Source organism: Rousettus aegyptiacus, unplaced genomic scaffold (genome assembly GCF_014176215.1).
Source record: "Rousettus aegyptiacus isolate mRouAeg1 unplaced genomic scaffold, mRouAeg1.p scaffold_m13_p_2, whole genome shotgun sequence".
In the NCBI taxonomy this organism is placed as follows: domain Eukaryota; kingdom Metazoa; phylum Chordata; class Mammalia; order Chiroptera; family Pteropodidae; genus Rousettus; species Rousettus aegyptiacus.
In genome coordinates, this window is record NW_023416295.1 from 142,973,900 (window position 1) to 142,999,944 (window position 26,045).

At 36.4% G+C, this 26,045-nt stretch overlaps 1 protein-coding gene across 1 annotated transcript in view; it reads right to left on the reverse strand.

Moving 5' to 3' along the window:
- The window catches only part of STK38L (serine/threonine kinase 38 like), a 71,224-nt gene extending 46,670 nt beyond the window's left edge, over positions 1–24,554 (reverse strand). The window contains exon 1 of the mRNA XM_016119263.2: positions 24,467–24,554. The gene's annotated coding sequence lies outside the window, so the exon portion shown is untranslated. The remainder of the gene's footprint in view (positions 1–24,466) is intronic.
- Between the last annotated feature and the right edge of the window lie 1,491 nt (positions 24,555–26,045).

Below are 26,045 nucleotides of genomic sequence, written 5' to 3' on the forward strand. Positions count from 1 at the left end.
TACTTCCTAAAGGCAAGTCAAGAGATATATTAGTCTGTCCTTATGTGTTCACCTTACTTATTCTTGATAAAGCTTAAATCTCTGTATAATTCCTGGTTTTAAAAACATTTAAAAGAATCAACTCACCAGCCTTCTACCAGAAACAAGGCTGTTAACCTTCCTCCCACTTAACCTGTCCTCTTGTCTAAGCAGCTCTATAAAGTTTTATAATCTCTGTTGGAAACTTTGCAATTACTTCACATGTTATTTAAAATACATATTGTTTATCCTATGCTGTCCTTGGGTACTTGTCTAAATGTGGGGACAGTAACAGAATGCTTTACTGTATGCCCAGGAGGATTAACAAAGTGAGTGGCAGCCAGAATCCAAGCAAAGATGCCTTCATTAGGGCTGAAACCCAAGTTTAAGCTGCTTCTAAATGGGTTCCCAGGAGCCCCGAAATAACCTCGGGAGGACAGAAAGTTCTCCTAGTGGTGACAAAGAAGGCCCTCTTATCTGCTTGGCAGCCTTACAATCGGAAAGTTCTTCTTACATCTAACCTTAATCTCTCCGGCTGAAATTTAAACTCACTTCTTTTTTTCATATTCTCCATAAAAATGAAGAACTTCACTGTAGCAATTAACTTGCTCAAATTCTCACAGAAAATAAGAAAAAAGTAGATAGACTCAGTATCGATTTTCTTTATCTTCACTGTAAGATCAAAAGTTCCTAAATTTTCAGTCCACTTGACTAAGAAAAATTGCTTCTTTCCCTTAAGAAAACTGGAAAATGATTTGAAAATAAAGTTGCCTTTCTGAAATCTTCATGACTAGTATCTGAGAATTTAAAAAACAAAAACACTCAGAGTGCTTTTAAAGGTCTTTATTAATAAAAAATAAAACCTTAGGTAACTTTTAACAAACACTTCTGTATCAGGCACAGTGCAAAATGTTTAACATGCATGATATCCTTTGATCTTCACAACGATCCTATGAAGTATGTTTCTCACATTAACAAATGAGGAGACAGGCTTAGCTGCCATCCAAAGACATTCAACTAGTAAATGGAACCTAGTCTGCTTCGTAACAGAGCCTAAGCTCATAACCCATTCAGTTGCATCATCTTTCATCTGACCTTTATTTTTAAGTGGGTAAACCTCCCTTTTAAATTACTTTGTTCCTCAAGGCACATGTTCTTTATAATAAATTTTATTTTCCTCATTTCTTGCCATTACAAAATTGGTGAAAATATAACAACCCTAAGGGTTCACAAAAATAGAGTCATACTTAAGAATGCAGTAAACATTTTTAAAAACTAAAAAAAGACTTAGGAAAATGAGTATGAACAACTATAGAACTTTTGCACTAGATAACCATCTGTTAACACTCCATTTTGAGATCTACTCGGTTCCTTCCAACCATCCATTTACCTATCTATCCATCCATCATCCATCATCCATCCATCCATCCATCCACCCACCCATCCATCCTCACACCTAAACCAAACTATCTTATTTTCAGAACTGTAAAATATATGTTGATATCTTGTTGGGCAGGCTTCTTCTCCCTTATCCTTTGTTTTCCCCCAAAATTCTGACACACTCTTTTGTATGAATTTAGAAACTGCTTATAAAGTTCAATTAAAAATATTGTTGGGGTTTTCACTGAGTATTATCTTTTTGAAAAGACGAAAAAGCATAATTCAAACTAACCCAGTCTCAGCCTTGGATTTAAAATTACCGTTTTGATTTCGGTTCCTCTGCCAAGGTTTTTTTTGCCACCTGGAGAACAAGTACCCAAAATTCAAGGTTACGGTTTTTAAAGTTCCTTTTAAAAAGTGGCATTTTAATTTACAGTTTCTGTTACTGATTACAGAAAACAAAATAAGATAATCCAATTAACCTATTAGATAGTTAGGGCTTGTCTGACCAAAGATGGAAAAATAGAAGACACCAGCTAATAGTTCCACTGGTTTTAAGTGATCAGATAATTGGCATCATTAGCACCTGTCATACATTGGACAGTATGCTAGTAGGAAGAGACCCAAATAGTAAGAAAGATGTTATGAGCACTCAGAGTCTATAGTATTGTTGAAAAAAGCAAGACTAACCTATAAACAATTAGTATATGTGACAAATGAGCCTGGGTGAGCCTTTCTGACATAAGCAGGGCTTCAGAACAGGGAAAGATCAGTGTGGACTGCGGTGCCTGATGAAAACTAATAAACTGGGTAACTCAGCTCTAGCTTAACTGAATAAATGCCTGGCAGTAATCAAAATTTAATGACAGCTATTTAGAAGCCCATGTGAAGAAAACAGTGATGATCTCAACTTGGTTTATAAATCAAGACTGAGCCACACTTACAGCACCCTATAAAAGGTCAGAGATCCTATAAGCAAACATCTCTCATTATTCTTGCAGTAGTTACTCCAGAAGATATGGGAGAGACAGCCAGATTTCTGGAGCCAGGTCTTCAATCAGGCTTCGTTATTTTGTTTGAAGTATCCTGACTTCCCAGAATACCAGAGACCTTTACTTAAAAGATTAAACACATGCCCAGCACTCGATTACCCCAAATGTGAAATCTCTAAATGCCTTATGGTTCAAGGAGCTACTCAACCCGATCCTACTCCCCCTATATGTGGCAGGAAAAGTCCCTAATCCATAAGACTTATTTATGTCCATAAAAACCACACCCAGTTTCCTGACTTCATGGAAATCTACCAGTTCATTCAGAAGACCTAGTATGTGGGCTTGTCTATTTGTGGAACGATAGTTCTCTCCAAAATAACTGAGTCAGACATTTTTAATAGCACTAGATTTTTTTTTAAGGGAAAAAAAGGATTTTGTTGTTGTTGTTGGATAAACAGGATGAGCACTGTACCTCCTTCCAAGGAGCAAAAATAATGCAAAACATAGGAAAATTGGCTGGGAGAAAATGGGAAAAAAAATGCTTTTTAAAATTTAAATCATATGCAAACTCTACAATTATTCAATTTTTAAAGCATTATTAGATAATACAAAGCAAGACGTTTCAAAGACTTCTTTACTAATCTGTCATGCCCAAAAGCATTACTTACAAAGGGTGTATTCTTTGAAAATGAGCAGAAAATCTGCCTATGAGTTGGTTTTAAAGCAATTACACTAAAATCAGGAAATTAAGACTATTTAAACCCTCTGAGCTTCTTCCCAGTCTTACTATGCTTTATTTCTAAAGGTAATTATTAGTACTTTAGAATGAAGCAGAGAACAACATATCAGGGTGTGAACAGTTTTCACACACAGGTCTCAGAACTCTATTTGTAATGACATGCGCTGTGAATTGTAAACAGTACTTCATGACCTACAGCTTTTATTGAGTAAAATTGGGATAATCTTGGGGGATGTACATTTTTAGAAGTGAAATAAAAACTATATAGTTCCCTACATACTTCAAGAGTTGTGAAGATCAAATGGAAGAGGTAAATTATAAAAGGCAAAATACTACTCAACTTAAGGTTATAGATGCACTGGAACAATAAAAATCTAAACTCAGTATAATGATTATTTCTGGAGAAAGAAGGAAAGACTACAAAGGCATCTCAAACTCTGTAATTTTTTGTTACTTAAAGAAAATCCAAGGCAAATATGGCAAAATATTATGATTTCTGCAGTAGATGCATGAATGTTCCTTATATTTTTCTCTATAATTTTGTGTATGCTTATAATAATTCATAATAAAAGCTGCAACTATAAGTTTTATAATATAATCTTGAGAAAATAAAAATGACAAAGGATCCAAGGAATTCTAAAGGTTTCTTGTGGATAAATCTGTTTAAATCTACTTAACTTTATACATAGAGTATCTGGCTTTCTGCTAAAAACTATCTAATTTTCCTTATTAGTATTGTTACCATATCTTTTCTTCCTTACACCATCATCTCACAGTTTAAACAAAAAAGCTCAACTCTCTTTAGAGCAAGGACAAAAGAACCAGTGAGATGGGCCCAGTGGAAGTGATAGGCCTGGGAACAGCTCGGGAGAAGGAGGTGAGAACTCGGGACAGAAGACTACCTCCCACCGTGAGAGGCAGCTGGATTTCCGGAACGATCTTTAACCAGGCTTCATTATTTTGTTTGAAGTACCCTGACTTCCCAGAATACCAGAGAGACCTTTATCTAAAAGATTAAAAAATACATCCCATACATACTGAAATATTTCCAGATAAAATAATATAACATCAAAGATATGCTGCAAAATAATACAGATGAAACAAGACTGGTCATGGTTTGATAACTGTTTAAGCTGGTGATGGTACATGGGAATTACAATATACTCTCCTGTATTTAATTTTTTTCTGTAGCAAGTTTTTAAAATCCAAAACTAAAATAAATGATTTAACTATCATGGCATTAAAAGTCTTGCCTTATTTCAATTTGTTAGCGTATTCACAACAAGGGGATCAGGCAGCCAGGCTCTGCGCCCTGGTCTTAATTACTCATTCTTTTTGGTTTTGAGTTTATCCATCTGAAAAAATGAAAGGGTTGGAGGAGATGATGTCTAAGCTCCCTTTTAGATATAATATGATTATCATCAATTTACAAAACTGACTTACAGTTATTGTATAATACAGTTAAAAAGTGCAAATGTTACTACTGATACATTATGGCCACATGGGAGTACCATTTATTTATTTGATAAGGATTTAGGGAATGAGTATTATCTGCCAGGCAGTGTTACATGGAAGTAGAATACGAAGTTAAGTGACACAGAATTTTGTTTTCAAGATCCAGTCCAATCATGGGAGACGGATGTATAAACAAATGACAATAATGCAATGTATGATAGCAATGACAGAGTTAAAAAAAAAAAACCAAAAGGCCTTCTTAGTGTGAGAGAGCATGGAACTGTAAATAATTTCATATGCATGTAGTGAAAGAAAGTGTCAGGATATGAGAATCAAGTGTCAGGAGAGTAGGGACCGGACTGAGAAGGACCATGAATGTGATGCCAAGGAATTAAAATAGTACCTCAGTGATGAAGAGACATTTTAAAGATTCTAAGCCTGGAAATGATACGATCCAAGTTACATTTTAGATGAATTTCTAGAACAAAAATATAGATTTGTTGGCAGTTGGTGGTGTTTGGAGGACAGAGAAAGAAAACAAAGAAAGGAAGGGAGGTTTATCTGGTAGTTATGAGATAACAAATGGTCTGGCTGGATATGATGAGGGCTTCAACCAAAGCAGTATTAGTAAAGATTCCTGAGATACTGTTATAGTAGCATCTTGGGTTTTGGATTAGGGACAAAGAACAGTACTAAGTTAAAAACTAAATAGTTGTTAATGTTCAAGAAAGGTAATCAGTTCCTTCTTCAAAACACGAATGAAGCAAAGATTTTAGAAATGCAGGTTTTAGGTACTCTGCTATATTTCTCCCCCAGTCTTTCAAAATAATATAAAAACTACAGCATGAAACTCTAGTATCTATTCATTATCAGTGAGTTACCAGTTTCAAGTACAGTGCCTAGCGTACAGTAGGAGCTTAATATATGTAGGCTATATATTGAATGTGATGAATTAATAAACAAATGAGACAATACCACATGGTGCAAGTGGTTAACTCCCTGCTTGCTGGCCATATTGGCAATGATTTGATAAAAAGCACAAGTAAGAAAACATGAAAATTCTTCATCAGATGATTTTATGCCCCTTTGTAATTCCTCCCCTTACCCCTTGATTTTGAAACTGTACCAGCAATAATTCTCACTGTTATTTCTTTTTAAAAAATGGAGTGGATAGTTAAATTTTTATTATTTTAATTTAGAGTTAGACTACTCCCTCCCTACATATAGACAGACTATCAATAAAAGAATTTTTCCTTATAAATTATATAGTACCTTTTATCTGAACCCCCCAAAAAGGCACTTCTAAGAGTATCTGAAGTGCTCAGTGAGTACTAGGTGCCACAAACCATATGGACTTTTGTTTTAATTTTTACAAAACAACAGCAATATTTTTTCTCCTCTAAAAGCACAGAAATTTAGATCTAGACAATATCCTTTTGTTAGTGACTATTAGTCTGAGATTATAAACTTCTAACAAACTTTTATCTCCTATATTTTCAAATTTTCTTAGCAGTGAGCCCATAGTACTAACAATCAAAACTGTGAAATCTGATCATACTATTCCAAACCCATAACATTATAAAATGTTAATGCCATCCCAAATGTTATTGACAATAATAATATATAATTCATAATAATAAACTGAACATTATCATGTGCCAGGTAATATGCTTAACACTTTATACATAGTACCCCATTTGATTTTGAACATTACCCCTAAGAAGTGATACATAAAGTTACTGCCATTTTGCAGTAGAAAAAATGGGGCTCAGAGAAGATATGTATCTTATTCAATGACATACAACCAAAACAAATCTGTCAGATTCAATAGCCCAGGACTCTTCACAACTATTCAGTACTCCCAAACCATGTGAGGTATGTGGGCATGTCTTATAATCCCTATTTTTAAAAATCCGAAGCTTAGAAAATTGACAAGATTTGCCCACAGTCACATATTGAAATGGAGCCAGCATTAGGTTCCCAGTTCAAGGCCTCTGCCACCAGACCTCTAATCCTGGACCTGTTCCATGAAACAAATAACCACTTCATGGGAATTAGCAAAGTATAAAGTCCCCGCCCTTGTTTTAAAAAAAAAATGAAAAGCAAATGGCTTTGTCAACATAGCATCAAGGTCATGAAGTTCTAAAAAAAAAAAAAAAAAAAAAGTAGTAAAGTTTCTTTTTGACACATCAAGGCCACCTTAAACTCAAATCATAAAAAAAGTTAATTTAGAAAATAATGCTTTTCAGATTTCTGATGTGTGCCATTTGTTTTCCCAATATTTATTTGTGTTTCTTTTACAGTCCACATTCAACTGCCAAAGTTTTCAGTACTTATCTGGGACTTGGGGAAAGGTTAAAGAACAATTTTTTGTCCCAACCCAAAGAGAAAACAATATCTACAATTAATCCTCACAGACTCTACTGCCAAATAGCAAGCAGGTGCAGGATTTCTCAGATGCACAGTAGCAGGGCGGGGGGGAGGAGTAAAAGAGGGTAGAGAGAAACATTAAAAACAAACCACATTTGGGGGGCTCATTTCTTCTAAGTGACTTACATCTTGTAAGGCACTTATTTAGCTGTTGACAAGATGATCCCGCCCTTGAATACAAGGAAGTTGCACCCAGTCTCACAAAGCACAGATTCAATGACCCCAAACAGAAATAAGGACTTCCCTCCAAGACAAATATGGAATTCAATCCGTGTGATGCCTTGAATGCAGCAAATTAATTTGCAATCCTGTATTATGACCATACAAGGGAGAGAAAAGAGCTACCTTCCTAGTCCTTCCTTGAAGGGGAAGCAACAGAGGAAAAAGCATAATACTTAAATCCCATTGCAAAGTTTTAAAACTTTTCCATTAAAATACACACCCTAACTGAGTCATCAGCATAACACCCTACAAGTGTATATCATCTCAGTACTATCTACCTTTCCTATACATGGTAATTCTGACTCTGAACTAATACTACTAAGAATGGCTAAGAAGCTATATATAACTTGTTTCATTCTTTTTAGTCATTTAGCCCCATAGTTTTTAGAGTAAATGTACTGACCTTAATTCACTTAAGTACTTAATCTATAGCTAAATGAATAAACAACAGCTGAGTGAAAATATATCTGAAAATAGCCAAAGCAGTAATAGCAACCTAAAAATTGCTTCATGGACCAATGAGAATGTCTTAAATCCAAAATAAAGATTATGAGGAAAATTCTCTTAACCTAAACTTGAGAGGACACTTTTCAAATGCTTAGCTACTTACCAAAGAATTGTATAAGAGTTCCAATACTGCAATGTTTTGGAAGGCTCTATCTCAACTGGAATGTAACTATTCAGGCTTGAAAATCAGCTGGCACACTCTGTGGTATTTTTAAAGACATTCTCTACTGACTACTCTCAAATATTTGAATGTGACATATGGGGGACTGAATTAAAGGCTATAAATTTTCAGAAGCCATGATCCACTCACAAAGATCCAAAGCTGTTCATAATGGAAACCTAACACAACAGGCAGTTGCAACTCCAAGCTTTGCTCCTACCTTAAAAGTATTTGATCCCATCTACCACACTGAAAATGGGTTTCCCATTCTTTCCCTATCACATTAAACAATTAAAAGAGTCAACTGTAATGATAGTGGATAAATATCTTAAAACTTCTTTATGATTAGACACTATCATAAACTTTTGCACACACATATTCCTCTTGGTAACTAACTTCTGGGTGGCAATGAAACACATTTTTAAGGAAAAAGTTGTCAGACAATGTGTTTGTATCCCAAATATGTTAAAATGTTATTTGAAAAATCAAACATTTGTCTTTTCAGGGTACCACAGAAACTGACACTGAAAAACGTGGTACTGCCACAGGTTTCTACCCGGTGAAGGATAGCAGACTCTCTTCTTCAGAGGGCTCTTGACAGAGTGGCATTCATTACCTTGGTGATTAACCACAACCCAGGCCCAATCCACAGCCTTATAGGTTCAGGAATTTGATTTTATCAGCATCGATAAGGTAGCTCCATCTTTTAGAAGCAAAAAATATAAATTTATTAATATAGAATAACTAATATAACTGTGACAGAAGCAAGAATGCCTGTTTATGGCCATACATGGACAATACTTTCATTACAGCCAGATTTATAAGGAGAGCTAAATCATAATCAGAAGGTTTCTGGGTATGCATAGAATCAAAATAAAGGAAGTAAGAGAAATTAAATATTTGTCTCATTTCAATCTGTCAATAATTGTTTTTTTAATTAAGCAATCAGTATGTCTAGACACTCTTCTGGGTGCTCGGATACAGAGGTCTCTGCTTTCAGAGGGCTCATATCTAAGTAACATCTGCAGAGTATATATTTCACAGAAGTTTGCTATAATATTATGAATAAGAGTAAAACTTTTGGAAGCAATCTAAATGTTCAATAATAGATCTGTGATTAAATAATGATAAATCCAAAGGATAAAAAAATATATATATAGCTCTTTAAAGAGAGTGCTTTTAAGCAATTCATGATGGGAAAATTATGATGCAATGTTAAATGAAAAAAGCAAGCTATAAAAGTTTATACAGTGCATACAGACATGCATGTATTTCCTATCCCTTTATATGCATACAAAGACCAGAAACTCTCCAAACTACTGTTAATTCTTATCTTTTTTCTTTATATCTTTTTGAATTTTCCAATTTCCTAAAATAGCATTACATGTATTTTTATCACCAAGGGAATAAAAAATAACTTTCAACGTAATTTCAATAAGCACAAATACTAGGAACTCTTCGGATTTACGTATTAGACGCTATCCATCAATGCCAGTCCTTGAACCTCTGTCTTTGAACGCTCAGAGAGATCTCATCCTTTCTCAGGCCTTCAAGTGATACTCTACAAGGATGAGTAATACATCTGAGTAACATACCCTATGTTTTCATGCAACCTGTCTCATGTTTCTGTCTGCTGAATATTTCAACTTAAATGCCTTACAGATAACTTATATTTAATTATGTCCAAAAATAAATGCATAACTCTTCCCCTACAGCCAATCTTCTAGCAAACCTATTACTGTCCATGGCAATAACCCTTCTCCCAGTCATAAAGCTGGGAAAATAGCTTTAATTTATCTCTCCCTTTCTCAAGTTTATTAATAATGCTGTCAAAATCTCTCTCATCCCACCTTACTCTTCTTTCTCACTTCCATCACCTTATCAGTCCAGGCTCTGACTGCACTGTCAGTTAACATCATTGTCCAGCATTTGAATGGGTCTTCCTGATGCCATTCTCTCCCATCCCTACCAGTGCTCCTTTTATAGAACTTGGATGATGTCACTCCTTGGCTCAAAAACTTTTAAAGCCTTCTCCTTTCTACCACTCCAATCTAAACTTCTATGTCTGCCTTCTATTAAACTCCATAATTTGGCTCCTCCCTAACTTAACTTTACTTTCCGTTATTAAACAGTCTCCTCTCTCATCGGCCAACAGATACGCCATAATCAACCTGACCACTGAGCTCTGGAATATCTAAACTTAAAAATGGTCCTCCCTTTCCCTTCTACTTATATTTAAAGAACCTAATGAATTGTCCTCTTCTACAATTGTCCTCTTTTGCTTAATTTCTCCAACCTCACTTTTTGGAATCTGTTTAGCACTTATTATGAATCTCACAAGTAGGCATTTAATTCCATACACTCATGTAGGTAGACTTACTGTTATATATGTTAGTTGTCTATTAAATTCCATACTCCTTGAGGACAAGAGCTACACCTTATTCTGTCTCCCCAGTATTTAGCATGATGCGGAACACATATAAAGTGCTCAATATTTGTTGACTGATCCAGCAAAAAATGATCAACTTTGGCCCCAGCTTCTCTTTAACATGTATGTAGCGATTTAGGCAGTTCAAGCATGATCCTAAGGCATAACAGGAGACTCTTTAAGCACATTCTTATGGAGTCCCCTTTGGTATAATACTATAGTGATGACAGGGTATCTCTAGGCTCCATAATAGAGAAAAGTTCAAGGGCATGATAATTGGGGTTCTCTAAGCGTCTTCCAAGGGGGTAATAATAGAGGCTCACAAACATCTAACTTCCATGAGAACAGGCACTAGTCTTTTGAAAGAGTGCTTTGACTGGAATGAATGTCAAAGAGAACTGCACAATAAAACAAAAGATCTGAGTATAGCCCTGTTTATTTATAAGATGATACTGCATAAATCACCAAATCTCACTGAGCCTCAGTTTAACTCAAGAAGTGCCATGCTGCTCTTGGTTAAAAACTGGTAACTGCCAACTGTCATATGTGTAGTAGTAGTGCCCATATGTATGAAATTCTGGGTTTTAGAGTAAAACCCAGCTAAAGCTACCTCACTAGAAGTATCCAGGAAAGAAGAATGGAGGAGAGAAAGGGGGTGAGAGAGGAAGAATATGAACAAGAATTAGAGAAATGAGTCAGAAAAACATGGGGAGTGGGGAGTGATGCCCCCAATTCATTCTAGTCACGCAGAAAAAAACTTGAAATAATTTGGTACAAAAGAAATGGAATTCTGGTTATAAACTACAAAGGGTAACTGCAAAGGATATTAACAACAGAGAAAAGGAGAAGGTTCTGAAAAGACTGACAGGACAAAGAGCTCTGCAAGAAACCTAGATTTTAAAAGACATACATAAAGGATAGAGGGCACAGACAACATGGATGCCTATAAAAGAAACATAGGATGACTGCAGGAAGTAAATGCCCACAATGAGCAGAATTAAGAAAATTATTAAGGGCTACAAAAGGAGTTTTGAATTTATGTCTGGAAGAGGAAATTTACAAAAAGTCTGGGTACGCTGGTTAAGGTAAATGGTGTTTTAATATATGACCAAGGGAAGAAAAGAAGAACCTCCACTTCTATTTTGCTTTTTAAAAATCTTACATGTGACTACCACCTTCCAGTTTACATATTTCTATTTTACAACACCCTTGAGAAATAGGTACCACCCCTCGATTATAGAGAATTCGCAGTCCAGCGTGCATCCCACCACTCAAGCCCTTCCTTTTTTCTCAGCTAGAATGTGAGACCTAAAGCGTTAAGTACAGGAGGCCGTAAGAGAGCTGCCACTGATGCACTCCAAATCTTCCACCTGGCCAGCTGACCAGTTCATGAACCTGCATACAAATTTTATGGAATGCTAGAAGTCTCCTTTGATGAATTATGAAGACTAGACAACAGCTTTGCTGAAAGGCGGAGACATACTATAAAATCCTTCAAAATGAGGAAAGAATACGAACATTACAAAAGCATGGACATTATGACATATTAACTGTTATGCTTATCATTCAGCCTGAGGAAAGTTCTAGAACAGATAATAAAGCAGATGGTTTTTGAATAGACAATGATGGATGATCATTAAAAATCAGCATGGATTTAGGAAGGACAAGTCTTGACAAGCAAATAGTTTCATTTCTTTTTTGGCAAATCTACAGGACAAATAATCTGTGAAAGGTATTTAATAAGCTCTATTCTCCAATTCTTAGTTTGGGAAAGAGAGGGAGAAAGATGAAAAATGGGCCAATAGTTATGGTGTATAACTGATTAAGCAACAAAATTCAGAATGCTCATAAATTCTGCAAGACTCACTGGACTTAGGCAATTATATTACCAATGAATCGGGTAAAGCTTTGACAACATCCTTATCAAAATGTGAAGATGGCCAGAACCTGGAGAGAATAATCAGAAGTGGGACAGCAGAGTTAGAATTTACAACAATTTTAAAAGATTAACAAATGAAATTTAATAGAGAAAAGATAAATAAGCATATTTGGATTCAAAAAGCAAATGTTAAGTATAAATTGTGATAAACTGTTACATAAAGAACAACTAACAATTTTTGCTGAATCAAGCTTCACACAAATTAAAAAGTGTGGGATGGCTGCTACTCCCAAACTTTACAAACAATTTAATCTTAAATTAATAGACAATGTAACGAGGAATATGAATGCCACACTCTACACTGTACTGGTCAGCTCATAACTGGAGAAGTTTTCAATCCTTGGCAATCCCCTACGATCAGTACAAAGGACAAAGAAAAATGCCTTCATAATTTGAAAATTAAGTCACCCTCTGGGAGTAATATCGGCATGAATCAAATGGAGTGACAGAAATTAGCTATCAATATAAGTAATTCCAAGAAAATGAGTGACCGAAGATACCTGAGAATACCCAAGTCCAATCAAAAGTGAGCAGGGTGTATTTCTGGGAGGCAGGATTAAAATGCAAATTAAGAAAGCTGAAACCATGTCAATTGTGCTTCCTTCTGGCTAAACAAAAGACTGTTAACAAAAGAACATTACATTAATTTGGGGAAGGAGGGTAAGCTGGAGTTTAAGAAGTGAGATTTTGCCAGTGCTCCCCTAACACTGTCCAAGGTGCAAACCAGCTAACCATAACTAGAGCACTGCTGGGCAGGTGCATCCTTATAAAAGAGAGGCCATCATGGCTTAGTGATATTCCCCAGTGAGATTATCCATTCTGATTACAATGACTGGTTTCCCATGTAATTTTGTCTTATTGTGGTGACAATATGCTAGCCATATGATGCAAGTTTCCATTCTACTCATACTTGTATTAACAAATTCGCTAACTGGCATTCTTGTTTTTATGTCAGTCTCTTGGTCACTTGTTAAATGTAAGTAAATTCCCATAATCCTGATTTATTTCTGGATGCGCACACACAAAACTCCCAGATACTAAACACCTATGAAATACTGCCTTTCTTTACAACAACTGTGTTTACCAAACACTGAACCACACATTTTAAGAAAGAAAACAAAATATAATACATATAGGAGAGTGGTTAGGAGGGTAAAAAGTCTGGAATCCATATTCTTTAAACAAATTAAATGAACATGCTTATTCTGAAACAGAAGATATAAGATAGTCATCTTTAAGTATTACTCTTGCAATGATAAGAGTAATTCTGTGATGAGAACCAGCTGAAAGCTGCATAAGGAAGAACTTTCTAACATTGTTCCATGCTTGGCATATAGTAAATGCTCAATAAATTTTAGCACATAGTAAATGTTCACAATGTTAGCTATGGTTGTGTTTTAGGATATAAAAATGTATGAAAGAGATCGCACAAGATGCTATGGGAAAGCAAAGAAGGGGCATCTACTAACCCTGACAAGAGGGCATCCCTGAAAGTGGAGATGCCTAAACAGAGTACAAAAGAAAGCACGGGAATTACCCAAAAGAGTGTAGGAAAGCACATTCCAGAAAGTGGTGCGTAGGAACCAACATTAGAGACAGCTAGTGGTTCAGTGAGTAGAGTGGATAATGAAAAATAAGACTAGAAAACTGAAAGGCATCACTTTTTAGAGGGACTCAGACTCGCGTGCCTAGCTAAGGAGTCTGGAAGAAGTAAAGGTGAATCACTGGACATTTTAAGTGTAGGAGTTTTATAATCAGATTTATATTTTAGGAGAAACTTTTCAGCAGCCACGTGGAAAACAGACTGGAAGAGGGCAAGCTTATTAACGGGGAGATGACAGAATGAAGATACTGACACTGGAGAAAGAGCAAAGACAGCATTCTAGAGGCAGTAAGGAAGACTTAATAATGACTAGATGTGAGTGATAAACAAGAAGGAGGAGTCAAGGATGGTTTTTGGCTTAGGCAACAAAATTGAGAATAGGATCATGCAATGAGAGAGGAAAGTTGCATGAGAAGGATTTGGGGAAGGGAAAAGATAAAGTCAGTTCTGAGCAGGTTGAATCCCAGTTACCTATGGAACACACCAAGGTGGTAATATCTAGGGAAGAGATGGATAATGAAGTCACAAGCTCCAAAGAGTGGGCTAAGCAATATATACAGATTTGGAAGTGATCATCACAGAGTGGTCACTGAAGATAACAGAGTAAATGTGATCTTCCAGACCCCAGAGTGTATGGAGTGTGAACAAAAGAGGACTGGAGACAGGTAGCTGGAGAACACCAACCATTCGAGGGAATGAAACTTAGCTATCCTGTGATCTGTTAAGTTCCTTGTCTTTAGGCAAGCCACTAAAATCATTAGGCAAATACTAATTATCCACTTGTCGGGGATTAGAGGGAATTCACAGTAGAGAATTCAACTAGGTGACCTCTACAGCATCTTTCAACTTTGAAAATGAGCAAAGGCTTTCATTCAATCCAGTATTTTTTTAAATCTGAGAAATAACTTTTTTTGCCATAACAAAAAAACTAAACTCATACTGATTTTATTCTTTGGGATTGTTAGTCCAATGTTGAAAAAACGATTTGAAGTGAAGTTCCTTATTGTTTGATAATGATGTTTTCTGAAAGGGAAGAAGTATTTGGTTTACCTGGAAAGGAAAGCTCAGGCTCTAGATGTAATTTCTTACGGTATTTTTCCCTCTGTAGGTCCAGCTACCTGGCTGGTATGAGAATACAGTTTTACCCGAGCAAATGTTCCCACTTACTCCTCCCTTCCCCTTCAGCCAACTTCTGCCAGAGTGGGACTGTGCATAATTTATGGGTTCAAGTCCTAAATGCCTTACTACATTTCAGAAACGTATCCATAAGTTTCATAATATTTAAAGTGAACTGGTTTCTGTTTTCCTTTCTGCTCAATTCTCAAAACAAAGAAACATGGATACATAGGCAATTTTTTATTAAATCCAAAAATATTTTATTAAAATAAACTGTTGTTTTTGACATAACACATACAGTATATTTCTAGACATGATTACTGGCAGTTTAACTTAATCTTAAAATATGGCACCGGTCCCACAAAGTGGAACCTGGATTGGAACAGCTGTTAGAGGAACTTGACCTCTCCTAACCCTATGCACACTTTCTCCTGCACCCACCCTATGCCTCTTCTGCCACCCTGCAAGCCTTCTTTTTTTTTTTTCTATTTTTCTCTTTCACTTTCCCACTGACAGTGCCCATAAACTTTTATCATCATTACTGGTACTAAAAGCTAACACAGCTGCCGAACTTTGGCCTAGAAATACAATGGATATAATTCAAACTGGAGTCTACCATTAACTTTTCAGAAAATAACTATACTGTTTCACTGCCCCAATCCACAGGTCAGAAAAATTAAATGGCTATAGAAAGTAAACCTATGTGAAGAAAACACCCAGAGAATTTTTTTAGCTCTAGCAATCTCATACAGATTACACATACAAAGTTCAAAATCATGATTTGCAGGTGCAGGTTCTGAATGACCCGAAAAGGTGGCAAGGGAGCAAATGAGAGACAATGTTTGATAACATCTGAAGCTTTAGAGTCATGCTAAGTTATTAAAATATAAAACAATTAAGTAAAGAAGATGAAAACTCAAAGCTAAAATCAGGATTAAAGAACTTCAACACTAGATATTACAGTTCTGGGAAAATTTTAAGGGTTTCATAAGACTTTGAGAAAGGTAAATAATTACGTTCCTACCACAATGCCTTCCCTCAAGTCAAGTGCTCTTGAAGCTATGCTTTAATACTGTGTTCTCTTTATACAAAAACCCTAATTGCTCTATGCATTCATCAAAAAAAAAAGGGTTTTAGTGGATGTCTTTCTCTCTTAATCTCTCTGGCTAATGGTATCGTTAACTTCTCTTAAATTTCATAACAAGGAAGCAAGAGACAATTTATCACTGGTAGTACTTTCAGGCTGGGAGTAGGATGCACAGCATAGGTGAGCACAGCGTAAGTGGCAGCAGAAATACAAAGCTCAGAGTGCTAAAGCTGGATAAAATAAATATTTTTAAAATGGCAAATAAAAAGATATTTTGCAAAGACAAGTTAATTTATCTTTGTATGCAGCTTCATGTACCAACACTGAAATAATCTAGGTTTTTGTGACTGCCTAAACAGTCTCTTACATCTCGATGCTATAATATTCTCCTGCTGCTTGTTGGCCTGAAAAACTCCTACTCACCATTCAAGTCTAAGCTCAAACACTACCACCTCCTGGGAAAGCTTCTTTGATTCTCCCAAACCAGTGCTCCTTTCCATTAGGTGCTCCTCTCACTGCTCCTTCATTATAGCAGCTATGTGTGCTATTGCAATTATTTCTATACCTGTGAGTGTAGCTCTGTGGTCACCTGTCTGTTTCTGAGGGAGAGTGGTGTCTTTCCATCACTGCATTTCCTGGTACATGGCACATACCTCTATAGGTCATTAAAAGAGGGAAGGAATTCCCTAGATCTCAACACCCATCCATCCAAGTCTCTCCTTTCCACCTACTTTAGAATTTCATTATCTATCTCCTAGATTATTTAAATTAGTCCTTTCACTGAGCTTCTCATTCTGGGCTCTCTTCCCCTGAATCCATTCCATATATACCATTGCAACTGTAATCTTACTAAAGTACAACTTTAATGTATCAGGTTAGCAGTTGATGTTGCAGAGAATGAAAAGCTAAAATACATCTGTTCTGTAAGCTCAGTGGGCTCAAACCCAATAGGGCAGAGAGAGAAGTGAATAATTAACATACAATTTATCAGGTGTTATAGAAATATATCCAACTCATATTCATCCATCTGCTTTTCACTTTATATAGGAATCCTTCCTAAATTCTCCAACCAGAAGCAATCTCTCCTTCCTTTGTTCCCATAGTGCCCTGTTAGTCACTTAACAGTTTTTGTTTGAATTTTACCCATATATTATGTCTCTTACTACAGGAGTCCCCAACCCCTGGCCACCTGTTATGTAGGAACAGGGCTATACACCAGGAGGTGAGCGGCAGGCTGACAGTGAAGCTTCATCTGTATTTGCAGCAGATTCCCAGCACTAGCATCACCGCTTCAGCTCCACCTCAGATCATCAGGCCTTAGATTCTCATAGGAGCACTGGTCCCTGGTGCTAAAAAGGTTGGGGACCACGGTCTTACTGGATGGATTAAACCTTTCTAAATGAAAAAGCAATACATTTTACTCATCTCTATTTTGCCATAGGACCTAATACAATGTCCTGCAAATAGTTAATAAATGTTGAATTATGATGACTAACCTCACTAAAACATTATGAGTCTGTGATTTCTTCAGGATTTGCCAGTATTAAGAATATCAGAGGGTCAAATACATTCAATTCAGGACTGAAAATTTTTCCACTGTCACCATAAAAATAGAAAGTCTATTCTCTTTGACTCGATAGCAGAAGACAGATGGAGACTATCCTTAACCAGATGAAAGATGCATCCAAATGAAATAGATCTCTATTATAAAAACACGACAAAAGGCAACTCCCTCGTGCTATAAAACAGGCAACCAGTCTCTGCTGATAAATACCGAAAAACTATGAAAGACAAGCTATCATATGGTTTTTCCACAATGCAAGTAAATGAGCAAATGCTTAACATAGTAAGCATGTTCACAGCTTAGTAAAAATTAAATTCAATAAAACAAGATACTGGCACAAGAAAATATTTTAAAAATGGATCATTAAATTTCGCTGATCGCTCAAATAATACAACTTTCCAGAGGTGAATACTTGCAGTTTATTCACTTTCTGCAACAATGCTACTATAAGATACCTCATCATCAAGTCTTTGCTAGAATTTCCAATTCTTTAATCTTACTTTTGAAATTATGTCTATCCTCCCCTCTACCCCATTTCTTCATCATAATTTTAGTTAAATGTAATGGTTGTGTGCAGAATAAGATAGAAATCAATGTATCATTCATTGAATCACAAGAATTAATGTTTTTTAACATTCCATGATAGAAAAATGCAGCACTAAAATTCTGACTTCTCAATTTTGGCCAGAAAAGTTGCTCAAAGCTCAAACCTACACCTTTTAAGAAAACGCTGTGCTATAATGATATTTATCTTCTACTAATTGGCTTGAATGAAGTGAAAATATCTCATTATATCATTTCAGCATTAAAATTCCTAAAGGAAAAACTATGTCTTATCAACTAATTTTGTAGAGTCCTTAGTAAACTGCCTGTAGCAGCCTTTTATCTAAAGACCCGGGTTTAAGTTTGCTATTAGGGTTAAGTAAGAAAATGTATAAAATGCTTAATAACACTCTAAAGTACAATATCAATAAGATGTTACTAGTATTATTCTTACAATAGCTCTCTCTCCAAGGGCAAGTCCCCTATACAAGAAATTTGAGTAGGCTGAATTATTTTTGTATACTTTTCCCAAGAGAATTTATGTTTACCATGGAAAACTGTAAATAACTCCTAAAAAAAGGAGGAAAGAGAAGAAAGAAAAGTCAAGTGGGACTATTAGAAGGAAGTAAATTAAATAGCAAAGGAGACATTTTTGTAATACAATAAAGCTATAGAAGAGAAAGCAAATCTGGATCTTAGGGATCAATTTCTAACTCTTACAGTTATCTACTGTGTGACCCTGGTCACTTCACCCCAGTAGGCTCCTCGTTTGTAAACAGAGGTAATAATGCACAGGGTTGTTGTGGGGATTAAATGAAATAATATTTATATAATGTACTTAGCACTATGTCTGGTACACAGTAAGTAATAAGTATTGTTGTTGATAAAATTATTATTAGACCTATACCCTGATTAATGACACTAAGGAAGAAAAAAGGAGTCAAGAAATGACAGAGGGGAAGACGATAAACAGAGAGCTAAGTTTATATATCACTCCTGGAAGACAAAGTTTGAGAAATATAGGTTACACAAAGCATTTTCATATTAAATGTATGAATTACTTATTGTGTCCCCAGGGCTGCTGAAGAATCTAGAGAACTGTAGCCAAAATCTCCAAGTCATAAAAGCAGAAAAGCAATGACTAGATGAAGGGAAAACAGGATCAAAAAGTAAAAAGATATGCTACTGATGTGTACAGAATCCTCCCTGTTTCCGAACTTTCAATTTTCTAAATTTTCATAGAATGAAAGCTAGGCCCCATAGCAAAAGCACAGCAACTCTGGTTATCGAAAATAGACAGTATTAGCTATTACATAGTCATTTAAGTTTCTGCCATCTTGTTCTTTATTCTGGGAAATGTGCTGTATTTGTGGTTGATTTTGAGGTACTACACATTATTAACTCCATTATATTCAGTAATTGCAAAATCAGTAAAAGTGTTCCAAAATTAGGAAGAGGAATAGAATCTTCTGAATCAGATGTAGAGATAGTAAATAATTGTAAAGGATAAAAAAAAAAATGGATGCTGCCTGTGTATACAGGATCAGAGACTTATATACTGTAGCATGTTAAAAATCCATACCTGAAGAATCAACAAGAATCAGCCAAAAAAAAAAAAAAAAGGAAAACAAGAAACCTTCTGCAAGTCTGGCCAGAGAACCAATTTTAGTTTGGCTTATCAACTGGTCTAAGTATTAAGGGAAAAGCAAGGAGCTTATTTAAGAATCTAAAAGCTGAGCATAGTACAAATGCTACTATCATAAGCCACAGACAAAATGTCAAAATGTGAGGTCTTTTTGATTTTACACAACACCAATATGAACGGTCAACTCATGCAGGACCTGTAGCTGCTCAGGTCTTCCCTCAGACTATGCAGAAAGATCACCTAAGAAGGAGGCTGGCTACCTGTCTCAGTGGATTTTCAATGTAGACAAAGCTAGTCTATTAAGGGAAATGATGCCCCAAAATTTCTATTGGCAAGAAGGTGAGGATATGTCTGGTTTCCCTTTGATGGATGAACCAACACTCCTTTTTACGAAGAATAACCTTTCAAAACCAAACTTGTACTTAGGGGAACATGTGAATATTTTTTTTATATATAACAAGCCATAGTTAACTTATAAGCATCTCCATGAAATTACAGGATTAAGATCATGAAAATTTTATCACTGGGGGGAGGGGAGAGGTAAATGCAAATAATATACTATCATTATTAACTTAAGCCATGTATATTAAAAAAAACCTGTTAAAAAAATTTTTTGCCACTATTATCTTATAATAATATAAATATATGCGCTTTAAATCCTGGCTTTAGTTCTGCTAATTTCCCCACTAGGTTTTAAGCTTATCAAGCATAAATTAACCTACTGTAGATTTTTCTCAAACCTACCTCTTCCAGACAAGGAAAGAACACTTATATTCATTTGCAGAGAATGTACCTCTGGAGCTCAGGGCACCGACAAAGGAGCTGAAGGGTCTGCATCTTGCTAGATGGATAAGGGCAAGCAGTACCCCTACCACTACCTATATATACTTTTTTCCCTAATGTTTAAATCCAGTTGAAATTATCATGATCTCAATACTTAGATAACCAATAACAAATGTGAACTATTCTTAAAACTTCAAAAATAAAATCAATTGGACCACTCGTTCAACAAAGATGCATTTATTGAGTAGGCCTATACTAGGCACACTGCATTTCTATAGCACCTTTTATTTCACAATCCCAAAAAGCTTTCAAAGTTGCTCTAACAAAGTATCAGTGACTGAACTTCTCTCATTTTACACATGTACAACACTCTAATCAAAATCCTGATTCAGGCATTATAATTTTTACTATTTGCAGAAATAAAAACTAAAAGGGCTGAGTATGACATTCAATCATTAAATAAATTACAACTTCACAATTTAATCCAAAAAATACCCAGTGCCAAGTGATTTTTAAAAAGTACATGCCAAAATATACAATGATTCAAACATTCCCATTATGCAAAGGAGTTAATACAGTTATAACTTCTTACTTCTAAATTCTTATGGGTATGCCACTAGGTACTAATCCAAATGTAACAAGTCTCACTCAATAGTTACACTTAATTCCCACAGAAAGCAACTTCTAGAAATGGATTAAATATCTAACATTCCAAAAACAACTTATTTACTTGGATTTTCATTATTTTGGAGCTCTTTCTAGAAAACTGATCCCTAAATGTAGGTGCCAGAAAAAAATGTACTTTCCCAAATCAATTCTTTGAAACTACAGACCTGAGAAAGACCATCAAGAATAGGAGAGAAAATATGGATAGTGATTAAGCACAGGGATACAGATATAAGCCAGAATGCCTGAGTTGCAATCCTTGTTCTACCATTTTCTTGTTATCGGACCTTGGTACCTCAGTTACCCCATCTGCAAAATGGGAATAATAAAAATACCTACTTAGTACCATTGTTGTAAGGCTTAAACCCAGGTAAATGAGTACATATAAAGGTTTAGCAGAAGCTTCATTATATAAAGTGTTTGTTTATTATGATTATATGACTAAATCATCCAAATCATCTACACAAATGCCTTTCCTTACACAAAGCCTTCCTTAATTGGTCCCATAGAATTTAATCCCTCCCTCCTTAGCTTCTCCAGAAAATGCACTGTGTATTAGTTATTTGGGTACAATTCTCTCCAATTATATTGTATCTCCCTAAAGATAGAGACCATAGCTCATCTGAGTGTACTCAGCAGAAAATATTGTTCATTGTTGCTCTTCATTTCTATCTGAAGGTTCTGAACAATAATACACTGTTAATTAACAAAACTTTACCTAGAAACAGAAGCTTTATATAATTAGTGCACTTAAATGTTGGTCAAACTTTGTTAAATATTCTCTTAAGATTTAAACAAAAATTTGGGTGAAGGGTTGAGCAAAGGAAAGGATTCACTTAATTTTTTTTAACTACTAATCAAGAATATTTTTGAAATTAATTTATTTTTTAAAATTTCTTATGCCTTAAAAGATTTTCATTATCTCATTCAAAAAGCCCATGGTGCTTTTAATATAAAAAATACAGTAGCATAATTTCTGCATATGTCAAGTCTAACCTAATCATAACTTGCCCATCTGCTAATTTTAACGTAATCTTGGGGCTGCTGATGACAATATGTTTGTTTGCCTTATTCACCCTACACTATTTATGTAAAGTAAAATCATTTTAACATTACTTCAAGATGTAAACGCTTTTGGTTTTGATTTGCGCCATCTTTTCCCTCTTAAAAAAAGTGATACACACACACATACACACACACACACTCACACCTCTCCAAATTATTCCAGATCACTGAAAACGCACTTTCTAACATGTTATCCAACTTCTGCTAACACAATGATGTTGCACTTACTTAGAACTTTTCTGAAAACGGCAGAATCAAGTCTTTTGCTATGTTACCATTTTCTACAAAGTACAGTTTTCCTTTGTTTTTATATCTTACCTTTTGAAATTAATTCTTCATCATAAAAACTGTTGAGGATATCTATTTATTTGCACGAATATTCCTAGTCTCGATTCTTTGAATTTGATGCTTGGTTTTAAAACAAGCTCAGAAACAAAAGGCTAGGGAATAATTGCACCCATTTAACGTGGTTTTTCTCATTTTTTTCATTCCCTAGTGGCAGAGCCTTTCAAAGGAGTACACAAACTATACCCAATTTGTTTCTCATTCTAAATATGTCCCAACCAAATGAGAAACATCATCAGCCATCTTAACAAGGAAAACACAAAGCTAAACCAGATGAAATCGAAAATTTTTTTTATCCACTGTACTTCTTTTGAGATTAGAATTTTTCACATAAAGTATTTTGATGAACCTATACAATGAACAAGTGTCATCATAATTTAACATAGTATTTTGAACTAAATTCTCTCCCCATAAACAGTCACAAGAGTGGCTAATTGACAAACAATACCTCTCAGCTACTGGATAGAAAATACTTAATTGTTTTATATATCCTGAGGTATACAAAGAAGAGCCAGTTGAACATAAAGAGGTTTCCAGTATCATACATACATTTATGATTGAGACAATGAACTTTCAAAAACCTTCAATGGATAAAATAAATGGGATAAAACAAAATGGGTTTAGACTAATGCTTGGAGAGATGTGACAAGTTTAAGCCCCTACTCCACCCCCAACCTCCAAAAGACAAAGTCTCACTCATCATCCACATCTTACAACCAAAAAGCATAAATTAAAACAATGTTGTTTCTAAGGATTTTAGCAGTAATAAAGGGAATACTCAGGCCTTTTCCGAGCAACTGGTTTCTATCCAAACTTATCAAGGGATGTGAAATAGACAAGAGCATTGGTTCTGCATTTTATCAAGAACAGAATCACACTTTTGGACAAGCCAATAGTACCTACTTCCAGCACCACCAGCAATTCCTCTCCCACCCAGGCAGCCCAATTTTCTTTTTATATTTTTCCTGCAAACTTACAACCTGAAAAGTGATCCACAAAAGTAACATCAGTAAAGGGGAGGCCACTGGTTTTGAAAATAGTTTGTTCTTTTGCTGTCAACTTGGCAACTTTCTAAAGGTGAAATGTTTCTTACCTAATCGGCTACAAATCTTTCTTATTCTCATACCAAACAACCACTCGTTTGTCCGCGATAGTAAAGATGAAAGAAGAGAGTGGGAGAAAATGATGTCGAAAAGAAGGGTCTACAGTTCCAGTGGTAGGGATATATTCTGAGATTGACTTTGAACACTTCGTGGCTTCTGGGAGCTGGGGGGCTTTACTGTGTCTGAGAAATGTTTAGCAATCTGACGCATCAGTTTTTAGGAATGGTACACAAACAGCCCTTACAATTTAAGAGCCATGCCTAAAATCCTTCCTCTCGGTGGCATCGGCTGGAGGGCACGGGACAGGAGAACAGGAGATACCAGGAGAGGATTCGCGACATGTTATTGTTTACGAAGCCCAGACTAGGACCGGGAGCCGGGTGCTCGAGGGCCGACGAGTGGAAGGGGAAAGGAGCAGGGAAGGACAAAGATTCCTCCCCAGGCTCGAGGCTACCTCTCCGGACACACGGGGCCAGTACTACCCGGCGAACAAGAGGGCCAAGGCCCTCCCCGGAGCTTATCGGAGATATTTCCAAACCCGACATCAGCCCGGCTTTTCCTGGACACCCAAAGCCACACAAGATCTCTTCCTTCGTCTTGCAGAGTTAGTGCAGGTGCAGCAAGCCCGGCAGCCCCTCCCAGCCGCGGCCGCCGAGCGCCGCATCCGCGAACTCACCTGCCTCCAGTCGCGCCCGCGGCCGGCTCAGCCTCCGCACGGACCTCAGCCGGCCCGGCGCCCGTCCGCTCCCTTCTGGCAGCTCCGCCCTCGCCCCGCCCCCGGGAGGTGGAACCCGCGGCCGCGCCGGAATCTCGAAGCTGCCGCCCTGAACTCTCGCGAGCCCTCACTCCTCGGCTTCTCGGTGGCTGGGCCGGTCGGATTTGGCCTTGACGTCAAACGCGCCACAGCCGGAAGTAGCCTTCTGTCGTCAACGCCGGCCTCCTGCCCCACCTGTCCCTGCCTGGTGAATTTCTGACTGGCCTTGGAGGGGTTGGCTGGAGCCAGTCACCGCTTGACTCACTCATCAGCCTCACCTCACTTTTTTCTCTACACAAAGCCGGTTCAGGCCCCTCTTGAGAGTGCCCCAGTGTGTTGTTCATTAGACACATGTCCTGAATGTGGTCAGAGTTTTTTTCAATACTTTACGATGCAATGCAAAGAGTGTTAGAAATAGGGGCTGAGAGATGAATCTCCACGAATACAAACATTTTGCACATTAGGAAAATGTGGTGATGGAAGATAGATAGCCTGACCAAGTTGTTTAGTCAGTAGCTATGGGATCTAGAAGCCACCAAGTAGCCCTTTTTTATTTTCACCATGGCTAAACTATACAGACCTGTGAGAAACAGATTTGGAAAAGCCACAGAAAACGTGGTAGCAAAAATGAAATTTTTGTTTGCGTTTTCTTGGAAAATCTAAGATAACTGACAATACTGAGCTGCTATTTCATTAGGGTCAGAGAACTATGAGGAAAATCACCTTCTGTAGTATGACTCTAGTATACAGAAATGATAGCTTTGGGAAGATGATATATTTTGAGTTTTAGGAGAAAATTTATTGGGCAAGCCAAATAATTGTTCCTAATAATTGTTGACAAATTTATCTAAATACTAGTGGTTCCATAAAATACCCTCAGCTTTTATGTGACTAATACAATATACAGAGCTGGTACAGTGCTTGCAGAAAATACAATTCAGAGAAGCCAACTGTTATCATTACTTTCACCATGAATAGGTAACACATACAAAAGACTCAGGGAAGAATCGACATCACTTTGCTCTCTTTTTTTTACACTGTGCGTTCTCATACATAGCTTGGTAGAGGAAAAAGCACTAGTCTGGGAATTAGTGTATTCTTGAGGAAATAAGTTCCACCTATATCACATGGTCATTTTGAGGATCGAATGACAATTTCCATATACAAACATAAGGAGGTTTAATTGTGATCAAACATGCTTGGCAGAGAAGAGTTTATGGAGTGTTCCATAGCAGATTTATGTTTTCAAGTGTGTCATGCTTTTTTCATAACACTAGAGTAATATGGACTAGTCCAGGATATCAATTTAAGATAATATAGGGTGGGCTAAAGTTTTGACATCCAGTTCCTGAAGTGAGGCCATCTTAAACATATTCCCCCAGGAGGTTGTTTAAGGTGCCTGAACTTCTAAAACAAAATTAGAGCCATGTGCCCTTTTGGAAGTTTGGTGAAATCTCTGGACCTTTTTTCAGAATAGTGTTCTTAAATGCATAAAATAAAC